Source organism: Mus musculus, chromosome 1, assembly GCF_000001635.26.
Source record: "Mus musculus strain C57BL/6J chromosome 1, GRCm38.p6 C57BL/6J".
NCBI classification, from domain to species: Eukaryota; Metazoa; Chordata; class Mammalia; order Rodentia; family Muridae; genus Mus; species Mus musculus.
The window spans coordinates 13,844,400-13,870,219 of record NC_000067.6 but is presented as its reverse complement, the minus strand read 5'-3'; the positions used below and the strand labels follow the sequence as shown (position 1 = coordinate 13,870,219).

Below are 25,820 nucleotides of genomic sequence, written 5' to 3'. Positions count from 1 at the left end.
TAAAAATTACATACAATTTAATTCTTCTTTAAATGATATATTTTAAATCATATGAAAAAGTAAAAGATGAACCATATAATAGGATGTGGGCAAAGTTTACAAACATGCAGTTTATAGCAGAACAAAATGTATAAACACAGGGAACGATGCTTGATCTTACACATAGTAAACTTGAAACAAAAAAGTGCAAAGCTGAATGCCACTTTTTAGTTTTGAAAGTGCTTATAGTTAGAGGGTTTCCCCGGGACATGGGAAAGAGCCGCTGGACGTGTGAATTGGCAATACAAGGGTCTGTGATGTAGGCACCACAACTTGGAGGCACCACCCAGCCAGTCCACTACTTGGGGCTAGTCTCATGAGTATACTGGCAAAACTCCCCACACTGGGTAGGGGTTGCTCAGTACACAACAGTTAAACTGTATAGAAACCAAACTAAACAAAACAACAGGACAAAGAATTTATCTATATTATAGAATACAAAGAAGAATCCAGGAGATCTATTTAGAGAATAAAAATCTCCCAGACACAGAAATAGATGAGAATCAAGTATGGGCATGCTCTTTAGATAGGGGTGGATACCTAATCTGTGAAAAAAGCAAATGCCTCTGTGTGAGGCTTATTTTGTTTAAGGAAAACAAGAAGTGCAGGCTGTGGAAGCACATTCCTGTCATCTGAGCTATAAGACAGCAGAAGCAGGGGGATGGCTACAAGTTCAGTGCCAGCCTGGCCCACATAGCAAGCCCCAAATCAGCCAGGGCTGAAAGAGTCCTTTCTCTTTTCCTATAGTACAGAGTCTTCTTTATTACCTGACATTTCTAACCATGAAAATTCGTTGGGTTTTGTGATGGTTTGTATATACTTGACCCAGGGAGTGGCACTATTAGGAGATGTGTAGCCTTGTTGGAGTAGGTGTGGCACTGTGGGCATGGGCCTTAGTACACTTATCTTAGCTGCCTGGGAGGCAGTATTTTTCTATCAGCCTTCAGATGAGATATAGAACTCTCAACTTCTCCTGCACCATGCCTGCCTGTACTCTGCCACATTCCCACCTTGATAATAATGGACTGAACCTCTGAACCTGTAAGCCAGCTCCAATTAAATGTTGTCCTTATAAGAGTTGCCTTGGTAATGGTGTCTGTTCACAGCAGTAAAACTCGAACTAAGACAGTTTTCTTTTAAATTCCAAAAGGAATCATTGAGTTAGGAAGCTTACAAATCACTTTTTGTTTGCTTCCTTATATTTTTCTGATTTGTCATAAAAGTAACTTCTTACATTTTTCTGTATTCTCTAGAAAAAGAAGACATTACTTAAGTGTTGGTGAAACCTGTACAACATACTGGAGGATAAAATATAATAAAGCATAATATTGAGAATTTAGTATATAATAGATAATATGCAAAGCATCTCCTATGTATGGTTCTGAATTATATTCTAAACAACAGTGCTACATGAGTGCCTTTATTATCTCTGTTTTATAAATGAGGTGCATGAATGAGACTCTAAAAGCCAAATGACTTACCTCAGTTTCTTCTTTCATAACATGCCAAGATTCTGGGATTTACATATGCAACTATTCTCATCACCAATTTAGCATAGTTCTAAGGTATAACTTACTCTAAAATATAAATTTTGATATAAAAACCATCTCTCCATTGGGTTAAATTACAAAAGAATATATATGAGGTACTGAGTTAATATATTAACTCTTAAGTTTCCTACTCCTAACTGATTCTATAAGGTAATTGAACCTTCTGCAGGATGGGGAAAATCAAATATAAAATATTCTTTTTAAAACCCATGACACTCTTCATATTGAAAGTACTGTCATTATAAGTCACAGGTTGATAGAACTGGCCACTGTGCCCTTCTGACAGGCTGGAAGCCTTCCACACTGAAGAGCAAGCCCTGGGTTGGTGGCCTTCTCTGTACCCCACTGGCGATAAGAGTCCTAAGCCCCATAGACAATTCATAGCTCCATAAACAGCTCATAGATTCATAGCCCCATAGACAACTCATAGCTTCATAGACAACTCTGACATAAGAGTCTGATTATCATTTATTAAGTACAGAAAAGCCAAAGAGGTTAAATGATGTCTCTAAGAACACAAGGTAATTACTGACAAGTTAGAATTGAAGCAGAAGTTTCCTCCCTTTCCTGTCATGGGCAGAGATCTCAAAATGAAGCTCCCTTGGGATAAATTTCATCTCTGTCTGTCTATCTATCTATCTATCTATCTATCTATCTATCTATGTCATCTACCTACCTACCTACCTATTATCTGTCTACTTACCTACATAAATTATGGAATGGCTACAAAGGATTAATAGACCACATTAGAATTCAAGAGGTCTTAGAGGTCTGAGAGGCAGGAAACTGACAGAGACTTAAAACGGTGTCTTTGTAGAACATAAGATCATCAACTTCTGGAATGGTGGCTACTGCTGTGGCTGCTGAGTAAGGCCATTGCTGGTCACAGATTTGAGAAGAAAATCTACAGAGTGGAGTCAAGCTGTGGAGGGGAAAGGACAGCGCTGGGTCTAGATGAATCAGTAGACCTCAGGTGCCAGCACACAAACAGGAAGAACAGCAGATGGTAGTGAAACAGACCACAACCACAGCAGGCACAGAGCTGACCTGATGCCCCTAAAGGACTGTGCACTTCTTTACAGAATCCCGGTGAGAGTTCACTCGGTCCTTGGTCTATTGTGTCCAATAAGTCCTATGTCTTGTTTACATGATATGATTTTGATATGTCCATGAATCCCTATGGTCCCAACTTACCCAAATAAATTTATTTATTTCTACACCCAAGAGTAAGCCATTTCTCAGTGAGTGCTGTGTGGGTGGAGCTGGAGAGATGACATCATCCACACCTTCACCCAGGTTCAGTGTATCCTCCATCTTCAACAATGAGCCAACTCTTTAAGCAATATGGAGTAACTTAGGACAGGGCACAGCCTTACCTCAGCACAGGACTGCCAGCCAGAGAGAGCAATCCTTCTTGAGACTCATTGGTATCAGATATCTAAGATTAAGACCCTTTAACATAATCAAAATAAAAGTTTTACTACAAATACTACACAGGAGGACAGTGAGTTCAGCAGAGAGCCATTTTGAAGCTCTATTTTAGGCTATGATAACAACCCTGATTAAAAACCAGCTTCTCCAGGGAAACAGGGGGCCTCCAGGTGAGGAAGACAGGGCAGGCATTTTTATATCCCACATGCTTACTCTTGGCATTCAGGAGACTTCAGCCAACCTCATAACTCTATTCATGCCCTCCTAGAGACCCAAAGAGAGAAAACTGCCTTTTTCCTTTGTGGAAACACATGGCTGTACTAGCTGGGAATAAGCCACGAAGTCTGCTGCCTTCTCTGCTCTCTCTACGGCCAAGTTTTGCCAATACAAATTGTTAACCTCGCTCTGAAAACATGAAAGGGTCAATGAATTTTCTCCATGATTGTGAAGAGTCAAGGAAGGTGACTGGCTCACTCCAGGTCTTTAAATGTCAGCTCTTTTCCCTCCCTCCTGACCCCCACCTACTCTCCTGGTCTACAGCAGATCTGTACTTACCCGGAAGAGTGACAGCCAGCAGCTTCCTGTTTGGACTCTTTCCTCATACTTTCTCATCTACCTCCACAGGATCTTCCTAGCTCTCTGCAACTAGAAATCAACCAGCCAAGAGAGCAACACACCAGGAATGAAGGACAGTATCCATAGTGATCCAGTGATAGTGATAGTGATAGTGATAGTGATAGTGATAGTGATAGTGATAGTGATAGTGATAGTGATAGTGATTGATAGTGATAGTGATAGTGATAGTGACCCAGTTCCCACAAACCAGAAAAGCTTGAAGTTGAGCCTAGTTCATCCTAGTATCTCATCAGGATGGAGTCAGCCACAGGCACTACTCACCTCTCCTTGCATTAATCACTGTCCTCTTGCTGTGAACAGACACCATGGCCAAGTCAACTTACAAAGAAAGGGGGCATTTAATTAGGAGCTGGCTTTCAGTTCCAGAGGGCTAATCCATGGTAGGTAGACATAGCACTGGAGACATACCTACAAGCTTATATCCTTATCTGTAGGCCAGATGCAGAGACAGAGCAAGACTTGTACTTTTGAAACCTCAAAATCCACACCTAATAGCACACCTCCTCCAAAAAGGCCACACCTCTTAATCCTCTCCAAACAGTTCTACAAACTTTGGACCAAGCACTCAAATATATGAGCCAGTGGGGACCATTCCTATTCAAACCACCACACTCCCATTTCTGAGTTTCCTAATGTGGAAATAATAGTATAACACAGTAGTTCTCAGCCTTTCTGATGTTGTAACTCTTCAAAAACAGTTCCTCATATTGTGGTGACTCCCCAACCATAAAATTATTTTCATTACTACATGCCTGTAATTTTCTACTGTTATGAATCATAATATAGTATCTTTGTTTTCCAATGGGTCTTAGGGCCACCCCTGTGAAAGGGGTTGAGAATTGCTGGTATAACAGGTAGATAGTAGCAGCCTAAGCAACTTTGTCAGATATAATTAAGTATTCAGCACTGAGCCTCACACCTAACAAGTGTTTAGTTAGTGCCTTTGTCCAGTTACTAGTCTATTATCCACTCTTCCTCCTTAAAGTCTAATGTAGGAAAATACTAAGAAGACTTAATTTGCCCAAATGCTTCTCATACTATGACAAAGGACTAACTTTATTTCAATTTCCTACCTGCCCAAGTTCTGTGTTAAATTCATTTCTTGCTATGTACAATTGTGTCTTGATGAACAATCAGAGTCTACACATTTAAATGTCACAACAGTAGCATGTTGCTTAAGTATCTTTGCTGGGATAGTAGCCATAAAATTCTCAGGCCACATGAAGTAGCAAGCAAAAGCTGTCCAGCAGAGTCCACTACATTAGATTCTTTCTTGTTTCAGCTCTCCTGGAAAATGTGTCTATCTTGAGAGACAATGAACTCATCCCAATAAACATTCAACAAAGAAAGGGAACTGCAGACCAATTTCCTTATGAAAATAGATGCGAAAGCTCTGAATAAAACAGTCACAAACCGAATCCAAGAATAGATCTAAAAAGTCATCCACTATGACTAAGTAAGCTTCATCAAAAAGATGCAGGGATGGTTCAACATATATAGATTGATAAATTTAGTCTTGTGCAAAAGGTATACCCAATAATAGAATAATCTCTGCTGTAATGTGAAGTGTAGGCTTTGCTTTATGGAATGTATTTTTTCTCATGACTGCCTGGCTTTATTCATGTTTTGCCTTTTCATTCTATAATGAAGCATGATTCTTAAAACCTGGGCAAGTCTTTTCCGCACATGTGTGGGCCTCTGTTGGTAAGAAATTAAGCAACTGAACATGTTTGAGATGCATAGTTTACTTTCTAAAGTACCTAATGAATTAAAAAACCTCATAAGCTGAGACCTGGGGGCACCGTAATAGGAACCCCGGGTGCTGTACGGACCCCTGCCTGAAGCCAGGGCCTGGCTGCATGCACTGCTCTTGGAGACAGCCTGTTCTGGAAGATGGCATTTATAGCTTGGGATCCATGTAACTTTCCAGCAAAGAGGCATGGAGGGAACTCTCATTTGGGACTCATTTTGGAGTAGTCTTTTAAGTATCTGCCCTGCCAAAGAGAGGTCTGCCTGTGTTGGCTGGCTTTTTAATGGTCCTCTCTTCTCTTCCAAATCTTGCCTTTCTCATCCTCCATGAATATAGTGTCCTCAAACAAATGACAAACTTCAGGTACACAGAACCACTCTACGGGTTCCAGTGCACTTGCAGTGTAAATAGGAAAAGCTGGGAGACTCTTGTGTAAAGTGCTAACAAGGATTTGTTCTGCTGAGCAGAGAGCTGACTTTTCCAGCCAAGAACAGCCCAGGGAAACCTTTTGTCCCCTCACTCTTTGGCAGAAAACACCATTAATCGCCCACCTCATGGAAGCACTTATCACATAAACAGGCCCACCTCTCTCACTTATTTCAGATATTCCAGGTCAGAAGGAGACTTTGTTTTAAAGCGGTGCTTTCCTTCATGCTCTCATGAGGTCAGAAGAACTGTATTTTGATGAGCAGGATCTGTCCAACCTCCAGGACAGCTCCCCAGAGCCCAGGGTGTGTGTGTGGGGGGGGGGGGGGTAGGAGTCAGCAGAGGAGATGCTAATAATGACCTCAGTTTGGCTAGAGTCTGGGGTGTGCAAAGAAAGAGGAAATTGGAAAGGAAGAACACTGGGAAATATTATCTCCAATGACAGCAGCCTTTGACACCCTTGAGTGCTCCCTAGCCTGGATAGCATCTTTTCTATGCACTTCCCTGCCTGTCTGCTCACCTCGACTAGCTGGCCACAGTGCAGCCATGCATACATTCCTACAGAACTCAGACTTTGTTGCTACTCCTACCTTGACCTGTTTTCCCTTGCTTCTTTATCTAGGAAATGGCTTGTCACTTTCTAAGCTAAGCTAAAGAGGTTCTTCTTTTGTTGAAAATGCTTCCCCCCACCCCCCCCACCCCCCACACACACACACTGGATGGTTTTAGCTCCTTTGTCAAAGATCAAGTGACCACAGGTGTGTGGGTTCATTTCTGGATCTTCAAGTCTATTCCATTGATCTACCTGCCTGTCACTGTACCAATACCATGAAGGTTTTGTTTTGTTTTGTTTTGTTTTGTTTTGTTTTGTTTAAATCACAATTGCCCTGTAGTACAGGCTCTGCCAGTGCCTGACAAATACAGAAGTGGATGCTCACAGCCATTGGACTGAGCCCAGGGTCCCCAATGAAGGAGTTAGAGAAAGGACCCAAGGAGCTGAAGGGGTTTACAGCTCCATAGAGGAACAACAATATGAACTAACCAGTACCCCCAGGGCTTCCAGGGACTAAACCACCAACCAAAGAAAACACATGGTGGGACTCATGGCTCCAGCTAGATATGCAGCAGAGGATGGCCTAGTCAGTCATCAATGGGAGGAGAGGCCCTTTGTCCTATAAAGGCTCTAAGCCCCAGTGTAGGGGAATGCCAGGGCCAGGAAGCAGGAGTGGGTGGGTTGGTGAGCAAGGGGATGGGGGAGGATACTGGGAGAGGGATTTTGGAGGGAGACCAGGAAGGTGGATAACATTTGAAATGTAAATAAAGAAGATAATAAAATTTTAAAAACCGGAGGCTCTTCTTTGGAAAGCTGTTCCCAAATACCCCTGCCTAGTTTCCAATCCCCCAGGAGGCGCTCAGAAGCCCGCGAAGCCCTCCTGTCTGTTTTCCAATTCTTAACAATTTTAGAGCTGATCGTCTCTCTTTCCTACTACATTTGTAAGATGTAAAGAGCAAGAGCTGGAGATCAGCTCACTTACTGTTATATCTTAAACATTAGCCAGTGTATTACAGGTGGTTTATAAGTAGGTAACAGAAGGAACAAATGAACAGAAGAATGCAGGAAGTCAGGACTCGACCCACCTGCCTGTGCCCATCTCAAAGCATGTTTACTCGGCCATTCTGCTGAAATAAAAAGGACCAGGATAGAAGCAGCAAGCCAGAGCGCCGTGAGATCGCAGGACCTTGCTCACATCATATAAGCATCATCTGAAAATGAGGATGATTTATACCCCTGTCAGAATTTGATATGCTGATCCAGAGAAATACCTAGCCTGGCCTTTAGGAAGCACTCGAATAACAGTAAGCAAAATTTACATCTTGATCTGATATATCCAAAACAGGTGGTAGAACCCGAGTTGAGAGTCTCCGTTTCTCTTTCTTCTCCAATCTGTGTTCATGTGTGTGCTCGTGTGTGTGCTCGTGTGTGTGTGTGTGTGTGTGTGTGTGTGTGTGTGTGGTGTGTGTGTGTGTGTGTGTGTGTGTGTGTGTGTGTGTGTGTGTGTATGTGTGTGTGTGTGTGTGTGTGTGTGTGTCTGTCTGTCTGTCTGTCTGCCTACCTGGCACCCTCCCTAACCACTCGACATTGATTGTGTCCTTGTTGTTGCCAGCATCCCACTTTCTCAAGGTCTGCAAACATGCACACAGGCGCGCGCACACACACACACACACACACACACACACACACACTGTAGCATGGTAATCCTGATGAATTCCAGATCCTTGCACTGTTAGTGATTTAACAGAAGCCTACAGAAGCATACTAAGTCTTCACTTAATTTTAAGGTACTTTTAAAGGTGTTTTAAACTTTTATCTACACATAGCTATGAATTTCTCAACCTATCCAGCTTTTAAGACAAACTAATAGGAATGACAAAGAATGTATCGTTTTGAAAACTGAACTTTGCTAGGTAGTAATGTAGAAATTTGGTGCCTGGGGTTTCTGAATGCATGAAAAATCCATTAGAAAGAGAGCTCAGAAGAGCCTTCAGCTGTAAGGTAAAAGCATATAAAAGTATTTGAATTTTTTTGCTTATTTGTTTCGTTTTTCAAATGGATAAACACACAGGGAGGCGATTCTTTTTAACCTTAACCCAAAGGAGATAATGTGCCAGCTTGTCCCTGTTTGGGGAGCCTTCTAACAACAAACTTGATCATTTCAGGGACAAATTGTGAAGATTCAGTACAAGTTTCTTGATTGCAATAGCAACTGGTCACAAGCAGCCTCCACTTAAAGCCAGGGACCTTTGTAGTTGCTGTGCCAGGAGGCCATAAACATATGTATCTTTGGAAAACGCTCATGTGTTTTCAACTTCCTGAAGAATTCTTGTAAAATATAACCGAACCACATGACCCTTTGTCCTGGACTTTTATTCCACTAATGGACAAATTGGGAGGAGGCTGAGAACAAATGTGCTTTTAATTACCCAGATGCCTTTTTAATAGAACCTTGGATTAGTCTTTAGCCACTAAACATTGTCCAGAAATTTCTTAATAATGTTGGTGTGCAAAGCATTCCTTCCAGGAGAATAAAGATCTCATTGCCTGGCAGGCCAGAGTTCTGTCAGGCTATTCAGGAGACGACAGACAAAGAGCGGGTATTGTATAGACCGGAAGAATGACAGGCTGCATCTGAGCTGCCGGTTCTTCCAGTAGTGGCAGATTTTCTAAGTCAGTGCAGATCCTCACAAAACTGGGTGGTCAGCTTTGGAGAAAGGTAACAGTGGGGCTATTGATTCTGGGTGGGAGCAACCTAATTCTGAACTAACTTGAATTGATTCAGTACAACAGAATGCCTTGGTATCGGATTAAAATTAGGATTAATATGTCAAATGTTAGGTCAGGATGTTAAACCCCAGTGCTGAACAATCTACATGAAGAAAGTCAAAATTGATGCAGGCAGCTTTTAACTAGAAGATAATTTGTTGAGTGGTTCTAGAAAAATGAACTTAAACTTCACTGGTGATATAGGTAACGTGTCTGTGGGTGCATGTATGTTTGTGTATGTGTATGAGAGTGTAATGACTGTATGCATGAATAACTGTGTATCTTTGTGTCTGTGTGTATATATGTTTGCATGCATGCATGCATGCATGAGACAGACAGAGAGACAGATTTTCGTCTGGCATAGCTGGGAGACAGTCTGGCTCACTATTTGTCCTTACTTTTATAAAATTGCCTTGCCAGAGGCCAAATCTGTTGCTCAAGTTTTCCAAGGAGTCAGCAATTAACTCTCCCCAGACTCCTCAGATGCACTCTCAGTCGCTCATGCAGGATGCACACTACCATTTCCAATATGTTCTTCTGACTCCAAAACAATGGATTCATGTTTAGGGAAACAGAACACAAAAACAAGCTTAACATTAAGAAACATCCACACGGCTATGTCTTAGAGAAGAACACAGGACATCAGGTCAAATGTCCTGACACAAAGAGGAAAGAGAACACAGGAGTGAGGGGGGAAGGTAATTTGAAAACAAGAAAAAGAAAATGACATTTTATTGGAATGTGTCTTTTCCTTCATGTTTTGAGGTCACTTTGATATTTTCCTCTTTTTATATAGCTTGTCTTAAAAGAACGAAGAGATAAAGGGTCAACATGCCCCTTTTATAGCCAGCACAGTCAAGGGAACTTTTTTTTACTTAAAGCAATGAGGTTTTTAGTACCCAGTTCCTGGCAGTTAATAAAATATACTTCTCACTCTTCCTGTTGGATTTTTCTCTATCAGCCGTGTCTGGTCTCTGTAGAATAGAACATTTAATCTATTTAGGAGTGCTGCAGCCTGTAAGCTTCCAGGTGCTTTGGCGTAGGCAGAATGTATTTGCAGGTCTTTAGATCCCTAGTCATAAACAACCTCTGACTGATGGTGTCCGGTTGAGGCTTAGCCTGCCCAAAGCCCTTTGCTGCCACCTGTCTAGATTTCTAACACCTGTATGCTGGCCTCTAGTAGCAAAGATCAGAAACCTTCAGAGGCTCCTGCCATCTTAGTTTCACTTGCCCTGCCTGGGAAATCAGTTTGTTCTTAAACCCACCAATCCTGTATCCCATTCCCAGAGTCCTATGAAGCAAGCTAGCCAAAATGAAAGTCAGCTGAGAGTGTTCCATCTACCCACAATGATGGGCCAATGACAAGAGCTGCTGCTGCCTAGCTGGACTGGGGAGAGATGCTGAGACAGGGGTCACTGCCAGGCAAATCCTATCACCAGGGCTTCTGTTCAGCACACCCTCAAGGACAGCTGGAACCTGGGGCATTTCCTATAGCCCTGTAATAAGAGAGCAGGGGCTTCATAGCCAGGCTTGTCTCAACTTGGACTTCATGCTTACCAGATGCTTAAGCTGAGCTTCGCAACCTGCACCCTAACGTCTCAGTTTGACCATTTGCAAAAATTAGATAAAAACATCAATTCTGAAAGGATATTGTAGACAACATGTATGAGAAGTTTCTGGAACCTAAGTACTCAATGCATATGTGTCATTATTTCCAAGTAGAAAGATGAGAACACACTTGCATATACCATGATTGTATTTTTATTTTTTAAATAGTATGTTTAAAAAATGTGTCGATCATAAATGGCATGGGAGAAAAAGACAGAATATGGGAAGTCAAGATTGACTCCCCAAGTCGAGATTGACTCCCCAAAAGATCTGGGTCCAAAGAAGGTATAGCATGTTTGCAAACATTCTTGTTAAGTCAGAGATCTCTCAACCAGGCTGGAGCAAGAACAAGATTGTGTCCTCTGCTTTTTAACTGTGGTAAGTCTGTGAGCTGGTCAGCTGTGGGCTGTGGGCTGTAGCTTCCAAAAGAGTAACAGCTAATACACAGTCCAATTTCTAAATAAAGGCAGACAACAGGTAACGCTGGCAGCAGAGAAGTGTTGGAAGTTGTTTGTTTACACAGACATCTTCCCAGGCTGAATTGAGCTAACAAGCCCATAAGCTTCTTTGTAACAGTCACAAAAGCTGGGTTGGAGTTAGGCAGTGTCTAGACACCTTTGATCAACAGAACAGCGATTAGGGACTGACGAATTTACTAACACAATTTCCTTTTCTCCAATTATTTCTCTTCGCAGCCTTGGCTTTTAGGATTCAGTTACAGCAGCTTGACCTGCTTAGTCAGCAGACATGTGCCATTGGGAGGATGCCACGATCCCCTTTTACAAAATTAAATTTTGAAGGCAAAGGTGTCAAGTTTCATTTTTATTTAATATAATTCTATGAGACTTTACACAGCTCTGTAAAGACCAAATCAGCACCTACTGGTACCATATGTTCTCCAGCTTAAACATGCACCGGCTGGTGCCCAAGGGCTCACTGCTAATTATTTAACCAATCACAGCAAACCTTTATCAGCCAAATAAATAGTACCCATAACATAACATAGATTACCTTAAAACCCATCATAAACCTGTGGCTAATTAGAGAGATTCAATAGGCACAACTTAAGAGTGATAAATTATTGAAATATAAACTATCCAAAGCATCACTGTTAAACTTTCTAGTGATTAAGTATTTAAGGAGCCTAACACTATATGGGTCTCTCTCTCTCTCTCTCTCTCTCTCTCTCTCTCTCTCTCTGTCTGTCTCTCTCTCTCTCTGTCTCTCTCTCTCTGTCTCTCTCTCTGTCTCTCTGTCTCTCTCTGTCTCTCTCTCTCTGTCTCTCTTTGTATTGTTCATCTTACCAGAAGCTTTCTTTTGAAACCAGAATATAATATCCATTTCTGAATTTTTGGTGCCCATGTGATTGCTATTTTGTACATTAAGAAGAATCTTTTTCATTATAAAGCAAGTTCAAGTCCAATGTGCCTAATGTAGACTCTGGAGGAAATTCTACAGAAGGATTTCTGTGTCCACACAATGGATGCCTGAGAGGTGGCCATAAAAAAGTGACCCTGTGCCATGCCTGCCCTTAATCAAATTGCCTTGCAAATTCCCTCTCTAGGAAACTGGGGGTTAGTGAATGTTCTTTCCCTAAACTTGCCCTTCCCTGTTACTGTGCACTGGTGGCTCCTTCATGGCGATGTGGTACCTGGATATAGGCTTCTCGTTTCACTCTAGCTGAGCTGAGATGTAGAGCAGTGCAGGGTGAGGGCGGGGCTAGCAGGGACAAGAGGGACTGCAGAAATGCTACCATGCTACCAGCCCTGTATTTCCTGAACTCTTTCTCGCTAGTTTTACCCTAAATAGCTTTACACCATTGATGATTTAAAGGACACATTTTTCATTTAAGACTCCTGGATTCTATGTGCTCAGTAAAATCATTTGTTCTAAAGAATGGCCATTTGAGTTTCTCTTAGTCTGCTAAGAGAAAACACTGTGAACTGGGGCATCTTCTGCTTGCAAAGGCAATGTACTCAGTGCTCAACTTTTAAACAAGGGCTCAGATGAAACCCTACTTTGGGCCAGGTTCAGTAGTGCAAACCTATCCTGAATCTCAGCTCTTACAAGGCTGAGGCAGGAGGATCACAGATTGAAGACCAGTCTGAAATGTGTAGTGAGCCCTTGCTTCAAAACAAACAAAACAATCGGTTTGGGGTATAGCTCTGTTAAGAAGAAATCTAACTATTTGGGGGTAAATTGTCCTGTTGGTTTCTGGGAGGTGCAAGATTGTCTGATGAAAGCATCAGCAAGGAACTGGAACCTTGCCCACACAGCAGAGCCATTGTAGAATCATAAATCCTTACAAGTTTCGGCAATCATGAAATGTTTCTGTTGATCCCATTCAGAGCACACTTAAGAGGCTAAGCCTAAAGTCTTTGAAGTATTCCCATTACTTAATAATTTTGTCAGAATATAGTGTCCCTAAAAATCTTTTTACACATCTGGGGAGAAATAAGAATAAATCTAAAGTTAGTATTCACAATGGTGACAAAATCAGCAAACTTTGAAAATTAGGTTTTAATTTTGTTTAAAATGTCACCGCTACAACTCTTGATTTCAGAATGTTTTGTACACCTTTATCTAAAACACAGAACCAACCCCCAGTCTCCCACCAGGATTTAACAGTGGTCATAGAACACAGAACCCAATCCCCACCCCAGCCTCCTGTCAGGATTTAACAGTGGGTCCTGCTTTGAAGGCCTTCTGCAGGTCTATCTGCAGGTCTATCTGCAGGTCTATCTGCAGGTCTAGCATTCACATAGGGAAGACATGGAAAAGGCTGATTTCTGAGGTGAGGACAGACATTACCTTTTCACCGTTCCTTCCACAAAAGTCTTTCCATGTTTGGCAGGGACCTTTAAAACGAATATTTGAATTTGGTATTACTTTGCATTTAGCCAAATACTGACTGACCTTCTCTAAAAACTGGCTTCAAAAATGGTTTCTTCCCAGTTTTCCTATCATTTTTCAAGTCAAACTATACTCCAAGGATAATGAAAGCCATGCGCTCTCACTTTGCTCCCCAGATTTCCTCAAAGGGCTGTTATAGAAGGTCACCTGGCAACAGGCTTATGAGTCCATTTCCACCTCATGTCATCTCTGTTTGAACTTGAATTTGGCAACTGTGACATTTTTAGCGTGGAAAGTCAAGTATTTATTATAATCCTTGCTTCTTTCAATCCTAAAGGAATACTTTAGTAAATGTATGAATAAGTGAATGAATGAATGAATGAATAAAAAAGGGAGTGAACCACCTCAATAGCACCTCCACCAGCCTTTAAACTCTGGATATGTAACGCTCAAAATCCTTCTCTGTCCTAAGGAAAGTCTCTTCCTCGTTGCTTCCATTAACTTATAATACTAAAATAAATTATACATTCTATCAGTACAATTCTATATATGCCACTTTCAAATGTAAGTCTCTCTGGACTTTGAAATGATGTATGTGTTTTCTGAAATCCCAGGAAAAATCCGTACAATGAAACTTACCATAAAAAAAAAAAAATTGAACTTGTAGAAAAAATCTGCACTGGTCTCAGAATGTGATCTAAGAAGGCAGACAGCAGCTGCAGTGGACAGGGCTATAACTGTGTGCCAGACTCGGGACTCTGTGTGCCCACCGCCCATCGCTAAATTCTAAGACAAAGCCCAAGAAATTGCTTATCACTTTATCCCCACCACAGGTTAAAAAGGCCATGTAAGTCATCCTAAGCTACAGGGTCAGCAAGCAAGCTCTGGCTCAAACCTCCAGATCAGATGTGTCCAGAGCCAGACCCTAATGTTCCTATGTGAACAGCAGGCAGCTGACTAAAATCACAAAGCAGCTGTGACTGCACATGGAGGGCTTCCCGGCTCCTCCTCTGCCTTGGACTACTGCTCCCTCTTGCCCATGAGCTGTCTAGAAACTTCCAAAGCAGGTAAGAGATTAACATCAAGCTTCCCATAAACCACCACGATGTAAGGGGACTTCAACTGAGTCCAGAGACTCCCCAGCGCATCCCAGATGTGCTGCTGAGGAACCACGAAAGTTGCATGTAGGGCCGAACGGTAACCACTTCTTAGCTATCAAGCAATGTGTTTCTAGGATAGGAGAAAGTATCATGTGTCTCTCTCCACCCCCTAAGGATGAGCTGGGTCCCTCGGCTATAGTAAGCTTGTGCTGCAGACACTTTCTTATCTTACACAGAGACAAAGTAGAGTCGTAAGTGAAAACGTAACTGTACAACAAACACATCAGCCAGACCCAAAATATAAATAAATAAAACAGTAACTCCTTTCCTGTGTCAGAGATCAAGATCTGAGAGCAGGAGACACCTTTCTTTATGAAGCTGGAAGTTGGAGACAAGGACCCTTCCTTCTTTCTCTGCAGCCAGGGATAGACTGTTACTACCCACGCAAGGCTGAGACACTTGCACTTCTGATTGAAAGAAAGTAAACACCTGAAAACTCTGAGCTCAAAGAAGTCAAATCATGCAACAATGGGTATGCTGAAACCAAAGATAACTCCAATGTAGACCTGCGGAGTAGTTTATGGGTTAGATCAAGGATTCATCAGAGAAGTTTATAGGAATACAGCAACTTTCACCAAGGGGATGCTTAATGATCTCATGATTCACTTCAAAAGAATTTGGAGCCTGGGGCTGGCTCAGTCTGTAAAGTGTCTGCCCCACGAACAAAAGGACTGAGTTCCATTCCTAGAATGCAAGTAAAAAAACAGGTAAGAAGGTGATTGCCTGTAATCCCAGCACTGGAGAGGCAAAGACAGGCAACACCCTGGGGTTCACAAACCAGCATGTCACAAGTCTAACCAAATCGCACACAAGTTTGGAAAATTCAAGGCTATCCCCAAAGCCATAGCATAGCAAGGTTGAAGATCTAAGACCTACAGTTTTCAAAGAGATTCAAGCAGTCCCTAGTGGGCTCCTCAGCAATGAGTCCCCACCATCGGACATTTTCAGTTCACTTTCAGGTTCTTTCGTACATCCATTCCAATCTTCAGACCTACTCTCCAGCTGGCTCCAGGGGTTGGGAATGGAGGCTGAAAGCTGCTAACATTTTGATATATGTTTGCTGACACACTAAGCCTTCCAGAGCTAAACTCAATGGAGTGGCTCATGGTCCTAACTCTGACAACTTCTCAACTTTGTATCACCTGTCTAGATAAAAGTTCTAGCCACCTTCAAAGCAAACTTCTTTTTTTTTCCAATTTTTTATTAGGCATTTTCTTCATTTACATTTCAAATGCTATCACAAAAGTCCCCATACCCTCCCCGCCCCCCGTACCCCCTATCTCCTACCCACCGACTCCCATTTCTTGGCCCTGGTGCTCCCCTGTACTGGGCATATAAAGTTTGCAAGACCAACGGGCCTCACTTCCCGTTGATGGCCAACTAGGCCATCTTCTGCTACATATGCAGCTAGAGACACGAGCTCCGGGGGGGTACTGGTTAGTTCATATTGTTGTTCCACCTATAGGGTTGCAACCCTTTTAGCTCCTTGGGTACTTTCTCTAGCTCCTCCACTGGGGACCCTGTGAGCATCCACTTCTGTGAGGCACCGGCATAGCCTCACAAGAGACCTATCAGGGTCCTTTCAGCAAAATCTTGCTGGTGTATGCAATGGTGTCTACATTTGGAGGCTGATTTTGGGATGGATCCCCGGGTGTGGCAGTCTCTAGATGGTCCATTCTTTTGTCTCAGCTCCAAACTTTGTCTCTGTAACTCCTTCCATAGGTATTTTGTTCCCAATTCTAAGAAGGGGGCGAAGTGTCCACACTTTGGTCTTCGTTCTTCTTGAGTTTCATGTGTTTTGCAAATTGTATCTTGGGTATTCTAAGTTTCTGGGTTAATATCCGCTTATCAGTGAGTACATATCATGTGAGTTCTTTTGTGATTGTGTTACCTCACTCAGGATGATACCCTCCAGATCCATCCATTTGCCTAGGAATTTCATAAATTCATTCTTTTTAATAGCTGAGTAGTACTCCATTGTGTAAATGTACCACATTTTCTGTATCCATTCCTCTGTTGAAGGGAATCTGGGTTCTTTCCAGCTTCTGGCTATTATAAATGAGGAAGCTATGAACATAGTGGAGCATGTGTCCTTCTTACCGGTTGGAACATCTTCTGGATATATTCCCAGGAGAGGTATTGCGGGATCCTCTGGTAGTACGATGTCCAATTTTCTGAGGACCTGCCAGACTGATTTCCAGAGTGGTTGTACAAGCTTGCAATCCCACCAACAATGGAGAAGTGTGCCTCTTTCTTCACATCTTTGCCAGCATCTGTTGTCACCTGAATTTTTGATCTTAGCCTTTCTGACTGGTGTGAGGTGGAATCTCAGGGTTATTTTTCATTTCCCTGATGATTAAGGATGTTGAACTTTTTTTCAGGTGCTTCTCAGCCATCCAGTGTTCCTCAGGTGAGAATTCTTTGTTTAGTTCTGAGCCCTATTTATATTGGGGTTATTTGATTTTCTGGAGTCCACCTTCTTGAGTTCTTTATATTTATATTGGATATTAGTCCCCTATCTGATTTAGGATTGGTAAAGATCCTTTCCCAATCTGTTGGTGGCCTTTTTGTCTTATTGATGGTGTCTTTTGCCTTACAGAAGCTTTGCAATTTTATGAGGTCCCATTTGTCGATTCTCGATCTTACACAACAAGTCATTGCTGTCCTATTCAGGAATTTTTCCCCTGTGCCCATATCTTCAAGGCTTTTCCCCACTTTCTCCTCTATAAGTTTCAGTGTCACTGGTTTTATGTGGAGTTCCTTAATCCACTTAGATTTGACCTTAGTACAAGGAGATAAGTATGGATCGATTTGCATTCTTCTACATGATAACCTCCAGTTGTGCCAGCACCATTTGTTGAAAATGCTGTCTTTTTTCCACTGGATGGTTTTAGCTCCCTTGTCAAAGATCAAGTGACCATAGGTGTGTGGGTTCATTTCTGGGTCTTCAAAGCAAATTTCCAATCACCTTTGACCACACCATCCAGAACACAAAGATCTTCTTGAAGTTCAATCCTCTTTTCTATTGATGACTCCTCTGGTGACCCTCATGGGAAATATTTACACCTTCCTAGGACTCCATTCTCTCTAGACCTCAGAAGGCACAGGCATGGACTGTTAGCCACCATCCTGTTTTTATATATCTTAATTCCACTTAACATACTCTTTTTCCAGTGAAGGGACAAACATGCAATAAAGCTGTCTGCATCCCTTCCACATTGCCCTACCTCAGTCTCTGCTGTGCTGTGTTCCATGTTGCAGCTTAGCAAGCCAGGATCTGAGAAGGGCTCCGTACTCTGGAACCACTCTTGCCAGGTCACTATGTTTAAGTTACTGTTCATTAACTCCAAACTGCAGTTTGGACTATGTGGTGGTTTGAGTGAAGATAGCCCCCATAGGTCCACGGGGGGGGGGGGGGGGGTGGCACTATTAGGAGGTGTGGTCTTCTTGGAGGCAGCTACAGCATGGGTGTAGCTTTGTTAGAGGAAGTATGTCACTAGGGGGTGGGCTATGAGGTCTCAGAAGTTCTGGCCAGGCTCAGTGTTATTCTCTTTTCCTATTGTCTGCTAAGCTGGATGTAGAATTTTCAGCTGCCTCTCTGTCATCATGTCTGCCTGTGTGCTGCCATGAACTACTTATTCTGAACCTGTAAGCCAGCCCCAATTAAATGTTTTCCTTATAAGAGTCACTGTGGTCATGGTGTGTCTTCACAGCAACAGAAACCCTAAGACAGAGTGAAAAGCCCTCTGGACATGCAGATCCCACAAAGTCTGACCATAGTTCAGCAAGGTTTAATTTGTAAATGTCACTGCTCTTCCTGATCCTGGCCTCAGAGGTGCTGATAAACTATTTGAAATTTATGACTACCAGACAAAACCATTGCTTGATATAAAGTGTGTTATGTTCTTATTTTATTTTTGAAAACATGTTATTTTTCTCTGAATGGTTGTACTTTGATGAATATAAAAATCATCATTTTTACCATGACAGGTAGTGGCTTGGACTATATCCACAAACTAAATTAAGTTCTAGAAGAGTAGCTGAGTCAGGCACGCTATTACAAATGCTGACGTCCCTGAGGGGAAGCCAGTCAGGAGTTTATGAGCATGAAAACGTTGCGGCAGCAGTGGGTGTGAGGGCAATAATTCATGGCAGCATTGGTCCCCAGTACTGGCCAAAGACTAGAGCCACCTTGAGAGGTGAAATAGCAACAACAAAACAGCATGCCCTGAAGAACCGTTGGATGCACAGAGCCATCCAGGAAAAATGAGCCTGCCACTATGTGGAAGGCTGGGCCATACACACTGAAGACTAATGGACTTTCCCTTCTGTGCCCTTCACCTACGAGGACATCCTACAGCCAGCCTGTTGTACATTACATTGCTTTTGCAGGCAAGAAAAAACTGCATTACACAGCTAAGGTAGAGAACAGCATTACACAGCTAAGGTAGAGAATGGCATTACACAGCTAAAGTAGAGAACTGTATTGCACAGCTAAGATAGAGACCAGCTTTAGGGTCTTTTTACGTTAAATCGAAGGTTTTCAGAGCTACTGGCAATGAGGTTATTCAAATATAGATGACTCTAGACTCTGGGTTTATCTTTAGATTTAACTTCAAGAACATTTTGAAGTAAAAATAATAGTCTGGCATAATTACATAATACGTACCTACAATGGAATATTACTCAGAATGAAATAGAATTAAATATGCTACAATATGGAACTTAAAAAATAAAGACTTCCCCAGTAGAGGCCATGAGATGGCTCAGGGGGGTCAAAGTGCCTGCCACCAAGCCCGATAACCTGATCTGTCTCCAGGGCCCATATGGTAATAGATTCAACTCCCAGAAGTTGTCCTCTGGTCTCCACACACCTACCATGACATGTAAAGGTATGCATGCAAAATTAATAAATTATGATAAAAATTGTACTATCTATCATGTCAATTAAAAGAAACCCAAAACAAAGTCACTTCATTTGGTGCTATTTATGGTAAATATCTAGAACCGATAACTGGGGTGACAGAAGAGAAACTGGAGATGTCAAAAGCCATGAGAAAAGTAAGGGGAAGCAGCCAGTTACAGAGGTGTGTGGGTTTTATCCTGAAATGATGAAAAAGTTTGAAACCAAAAGTGTCTGCACAGCATTCTGAAAGGATGCAAGTTCTTTGGCACCCTGTATGTCATGTGGACTTTGAATCTTTAATGCAGTGATCAGAGGCAAAGGGGTGGGGATCTTAACTCAGGGAGGAGAAGACAACATCCCAGCTGAGACCTGAGAAGACAACATCCCAGCTGAGACCTGAAGCACAAGCAGGGCTTGAGCTCTGCAGAGAAAATGGGGACAAGAGGGAAGCAAAGATGAGAAAAGTATTGTTGGAAGATGCCATGCATATGATGACTTGATAATGCAAGGAGCAATAGTCACTTGTGCAAAGAAGCCTCTGTAAGTGGTGGATATCTTATCTATCTACCTGACTTCTGGATGGGAGCGGTTAAAATCATAGAAGTCACGTAGCTTAGCCAGTACTTCACGGCTTAAAACTAGAAAGAACAAAATTCAAATTTCAATATGTTTGACTTCACAATCCTAAGTATCGCCACCAAAGCAAGGACTTCTGGGGGTTTAGGTTATGGCATCACTTATCAGCTGGCTCTTAGTTAGCAAAGCAGCAAGCAGGTCAGGAGAAAAATGAGTTTATTGGAAGCACAGTGTTAGCCTTGGCACTAAAGAGTGCGGATTCTCTCTGTTACAAGGACTGGAACTCACTGCAAATTGTCTAAGTCGGTAGACAAGGAAATAGGTAAGAATGTGTATACTTGCACAGCCTGGAGAGAAATACCTAGGCAACTCTGAGATCTTGGCTATCATTACAAAGAAAACATCACTCCTCATGTGCTAAACAAACTGTGGTCCATTAACTCAGCACTGAAGTTCATTTTGGCCCCAAAAGTGCTGGCACCCAAACAACTTTTACCAAAAACACTTGTCCAATATCTTTCTACATCCATCCTTGTTTTCCTTCAGACATACTTCAGTAATTGCCTGTCTGCAGGTACAAGATGCTTACAGGAAATGATTAATCTTTCATGAGATTACTGTACTGTTTCTTAATTCAGTGCAATGAAAGCTTGAAGGGACAGGCGCTCACAAGTCTACACACGCTCCAGGGACGGAGACTTTCAGCAGGATAAGTCTAACCACACAGCAGGGATGATGAAATCTCTTTTGCAAATGAAGCATCAGAACAGGTCAAAACCACACACACCATCAGGTGGGGGACGCCCACCTCTAAACCTAAAACCCAACTCTCTCTCTCTCTTTCTTTCTTTCTTTGCCTAGTAAGAGGCCAGATGGAGTCCCCAGACATTATGAGCCACTACAGCTGGAAGCTGAATGGTTGATCGGAACCCCAGTCTCGCATCGAGACACCGGAGATGAGAACGGCTGTTTGCTTCTGAAGCAGGTGTGGTTAGGCTAAATGGAGAGAAGATGCCCACCTGGAAGGACACGTCCACCAGCTGCCCAGGGCTGTCTGTTTCCACAAACGCCACCTGTTCCTACTCAGAGGAGATGGCTCCAGTCCTCGGGAGCTTCTGCTTGTGTCTATTGTGTGGATGCTTTTGTGTCTCACCAAGTCCAGAATCCCACGTGAGTCTCTGGATGCTGATGGGGGTTACTGTGCTTAATCTGATTCTGGACAATGACACCAGCTTCTAGGGTGTGAGGCTCACATATTTTTCTGGGAGCTGGGAACGTGTGTGAAGGAGAATAATGTGCAGCTCGTGGAGGAAGAGGGCGATGATCCTGAAAGAAACCTCTTCACAACGACAGTGCCCTGTGGGGTCTGGCCAGCCAGAGTGGTGATGTGTGGTCCTTCCCTCTGCACCTTATTCCACAGTTCACTTCCTCAGCCTGCAGACACAGAAGCAGGTGAACACATGAACGCAGGCCTTCATTCATGTCCTTCTTATTCCTGCTGTGTCTGTGCCTGTATCCTCAAAGCCTCCCATGACATGAATCAAAGTCTTTGTCCCCTGGAGTCTTCCTGACAAAGTCAGACCCAGAGAATTTTTTTTTATTGCTGTTACACTGGAAAGCTCAGTGCCCTTTGCTTTCTACTCTTGTCCAGAAAACAAATCTTACCTCTTGGAGGACAGGGGGCAGAGGGCCGAACCCAATCTGCCACCCAACACAGAAACAAATACTCAGCAACTCAGCCATGTGCTCTAAGCAGGAATGGATAATGAAGGAGAATGGATATAGATGAGCCATGGGAACTAAGAAGGGAAGACACCAAAAGGACTCCAGTGACGTCGCTTTGAGGCCTCAACTAGAAGTCCCATTGCTTTCAGAAGCCCTGGTCATGCAGCTAGGATGGGGGCTGGCTCCTGATGCTCTTACCTATTAACTTTCTGATATCTGTCAGTTAAACAGAACCCATTTTCTTATCTATACAGTGGAGCCTTGGGTGGACAGTCAGCAGAAAGCTCTACTGGACTGATCATAACCTCATGTTTGTGCACATAAAAAACCCACATACTGTTTCCTTCTTACTGAACACCTTCCTCAATATCAAACTCATAGAACAAAAGGACATCATTTTCTAGACTGATATCTTTTTTAAGGCTTTGTAAATCTGCAGATCAGAACCATCAGGAGACCTTGTAAAACTTTAAATTGCTGGATCTTAATTTCAAAGATTTTGATGGGTGGGCTAAGATAGGTTCAGAATCAAACAGTTAACCAGGTTAGGATATACTAACATAATGTTTGTTGCATCTCAATTAACCAGGTTAGGAAGTACTGACTGATAATGTTTGTAGATATCTGCCCAAGAGCTGACTGATAAGTAGGTATTGGCATTGTGGGGTTTTAAACATATTTCTTAAACTGTAATAAACATGAATACTGGCAAATGGTGTCCAATTTAAAATTATAGTCACATCCATACACAGGATGTTAAAGAAAGGGGTGTGTGTGTCTGTCTGTAAATTTCCTGAAGGTGTGTGCTGTAATTACTCAGTATTCCAGACCTCTCAAATATCAATTTATCTCTGTAATCTGATCATTTGTGGCAGCTAGGATATGTCCCCTTCACAGAGTTCACTCATGTTTCTGAAATGATCCCTCTAACTAAGAAATAAGACCGTATATAAAAAGAGATTGGCATGGTAAGACAAAGATAAAATCCCAGAAAAAGTACTTTTTAGTGAAACAGCGATGAGCACCGTTCTGCTTGAAATTTTGTCTGGAAATTTGAATATTTGAGTGGAGAAGACAGGAACTTATAAGAATGCTCTCAGCCAGGGCAGTTTTACTCCTGGGTTAGGCTCGGGTCAAAGCAATCGACAGAAGTTTAGACTAAACAGGAAGGAAAGCAGCTCAATTAACAGGACAGTCACAGGAATGGCTGCCTCATCGAGAAAAAAACAAACTCAGAAGAATCCAGTTGCAGACACTTGGCTCCTCCATTCAGATAAACGCCATGACTTCCAGACTGTTCTAAGACTTAGCCTCGTGTGTTGTACTCTCATACAGAGTTCCTGAGAATCAACCCAATCCATCTTTTGGAAAAAAAAAAAAAATCAGTCCAACACGGATGTAGCAGAGGAAAGCTGTTCCTGGGCCGGGGCCCCTGCGGGTAAGGAACGCCCCCTCACAGGAGCAGAACTGTTTCAACTTAATTGAATGAAGTGAACTTGGGGAAATACCTGACATTGCCAGCTTGACCTCGGCTAAGCCTTTTGAACTTCAATGGCTGTCCTTCAACACAAAGCCTTCTGTTCAGCTTGCAATGACTTCCCCCCTGATCCGCAGGTAGCTTATCCGAAGGACTCTAAGGTTTTGGTTATCATTCCCGCCAGACTGTGACGCCAGACTGTGACGCCAGACTGTGACACCAGACTGTGACGCCAGACTGTGACGCAAGCGTTAGGCACAAGCAGCATTTCCGTGTGGGGCTTTCACAGCTAAGCCTTCCGTGGCATCTGCAATGAGTCCATTGAATCAAGAGCAACTCCTTTAGTTTCTAATCTTCAGAGTCAATAATTTCTCTTAAGAAAATTAAATGTGTCTAATTTATGGGGCTGATAATGGTATAGCTCAAAAAAAAAAAAAGTTGACACTGATTTAAAATCATACCATTGTGTTGGTTTTTGGTTTTCACCTAGATCTCAAATTTCAAAACTTAATTTATGATATGGAGTAATAGAAAAGACAGTTCTCAATAACAAAACGGAGATGGTTAAAAAACAAACAGCCTAAATGTTTGAAACAAGTATACATAAACATTTCTTATCTAGTTCCCTTGTAAACGTGGGAAAATTAAACTTGTTATTTGAATCAATTAGCTATCCTGGCAAGTCACAGGACATGGAACCTGAATTTTAAAATATGACTAGTTGAACTATGCTTAATTCTAAGTAACTAACTTTCTTAACACTAGATTATATGCACCTTTTCTAATGCCCAGAAAAATGTAATTCATCCAATTCCTTATTGCAAAGCAATGCATATGATTTGCCCTCATTTCTGAAGGAAATTGTTGTTGACTAAAATGTTTGCTACCAGCTTGTGTCGGAAATGTTTCCCACGATGCTGGGAAACAGAAAGGCACTAGAAATTCTATGGAAAGTGATGCAGCTGGTACACTCTGCTGAGATGAGCTCTGAGCCAGCACTGGAGGACAGTCCCTGAAGAGCAGAGGCAGGGGTGGGAGTTGGGGGGCTTTAAAGAAAGGAACGTTTCATGGCAGCAAACCAGACGTCAACAAAACTAGGGATTTCTACATGAAGTGAGCTAGAAAAATAACAGTGTGTTGAATGTGTTTTCAGTGGCATTTTAATTTAGCGTGTCAACATACATACGTATATAAAGCATTAACAGAAGAAACAGCAAGGAGAGACACCCAACAGCTAATTAATGGCTAGTAACTAGAGAGGAGGAAACTACATGAGTGAACATTGCCAATGGGGCAGGGGGAGACCTGCAGAGATGGCCCAGCAGATGAAACATGCCACACAAGTATGGATCACAGTTCAGTTCCCCAGAACACATATAAATGCAAAGTAAATGTGCCTGTAGTCCCAGCACACTGGAGGGGGTGATAGGGGTCTCCAGAGCAGGCTGCCTAGCCAGACTAAGTGCATAGTGGAGCTCTGGTTCAACTGGGAGACCTTGGCTCAATGACTGAAGTAGGAAGACAGACAGAGGGAACCTTCTGCTGTCAGCCATGAAGCTTCATAGTGCACATACACCAGGATACCCATACAGAGGCAGCAGGGGAGGAGGAGGAGGAGGAGGAGAAGGAGGAGGAGAAGGAGGAGAAGAAGGAGGAGAAGGAGGAGGAGGAGGAGGAGGAGGAGGAGGAGGAGGAAGAGGAGGAGGAGGAGGAGGAGGAGGAGGAGGAGGAGGAGGAGGAGAAGGAGGAGGAAGAGGAGGAGCAGGAGCAGGAGCAGGAGGAAGAGGAGGAGAAGGAGAAAGAAAGACAGAAAGACAAAGACCGAGCTAGCAATAGACACATCTACTATTTTGAAATATTATGTCATACTCTGTAGCCACAGGGTAATTTGATGGTGATTCTGAAGCCACTGGAATCCTTGATAGCAGTACGGGACCCCTGGATTTCATTAAAATGAGTACCACAGTTTCTGTTATCATTTTATTTCTCATTCTGGCTAAAGGAATTGGCATTCAAATTTTTTAGCAACTTAAGCTTAAAACAAATCTCAAGCTTCTTGAAGAAGCTCTACTACTACAGATAATTATTTCAACTTGAGAAAGTGGTTCTCTTCACCCAAATTCTAATATAGCAAAATCTACTCCTCAGAGTAGGCCACCTCTATACTGTTACCCATGCCCTCTGCAGACTTGGAACCAAGGCGCTTGGCAGCTCCAGATGAGACCAGCGTGAGACTGTGTGTAAAGCCCTTGCTTCTTCAGCAGGCAGTGTCTGAGGCCTGGCAGTACAGTTATTTGTCTCAAGGACTGTGGCGTTCATTCTGAACTACAGCCACACTGTCAGCTGTTCCCACTCTGACCT

General features: G+C 42.6%; 1 long non-coding RNA gene across 3 annotated transcripts in view; it reads right to left on the bottom strand.

Moving 5' to 3' along the window:
• Window positions 1–23,720, bottom strand: part of Gm31195 — a 35,434-nt gene extending 11,714 nt beyond the window's left edge. For 2 of the 3 annotated variants that reach the window (XR_373211.1, XR_373210.1), the window contains exons 1-2: window positions 23,491–23,720; window positions 7,471–7,596 (exon numbers count right to left, since the gene is read on the bottom strand). This is a non-coding gene — a long non-coding RNA (predicted gene, 31195). The remainder of the gene's footprint in view (window positions 1–7,470; window positions 7,597–23,490) is intronic. The other variant, XR_373212.1, reaches the window with a different exon arrangement.
• Window positions 23,721–25,820: the final 2,100 nt, after the last annotated feature.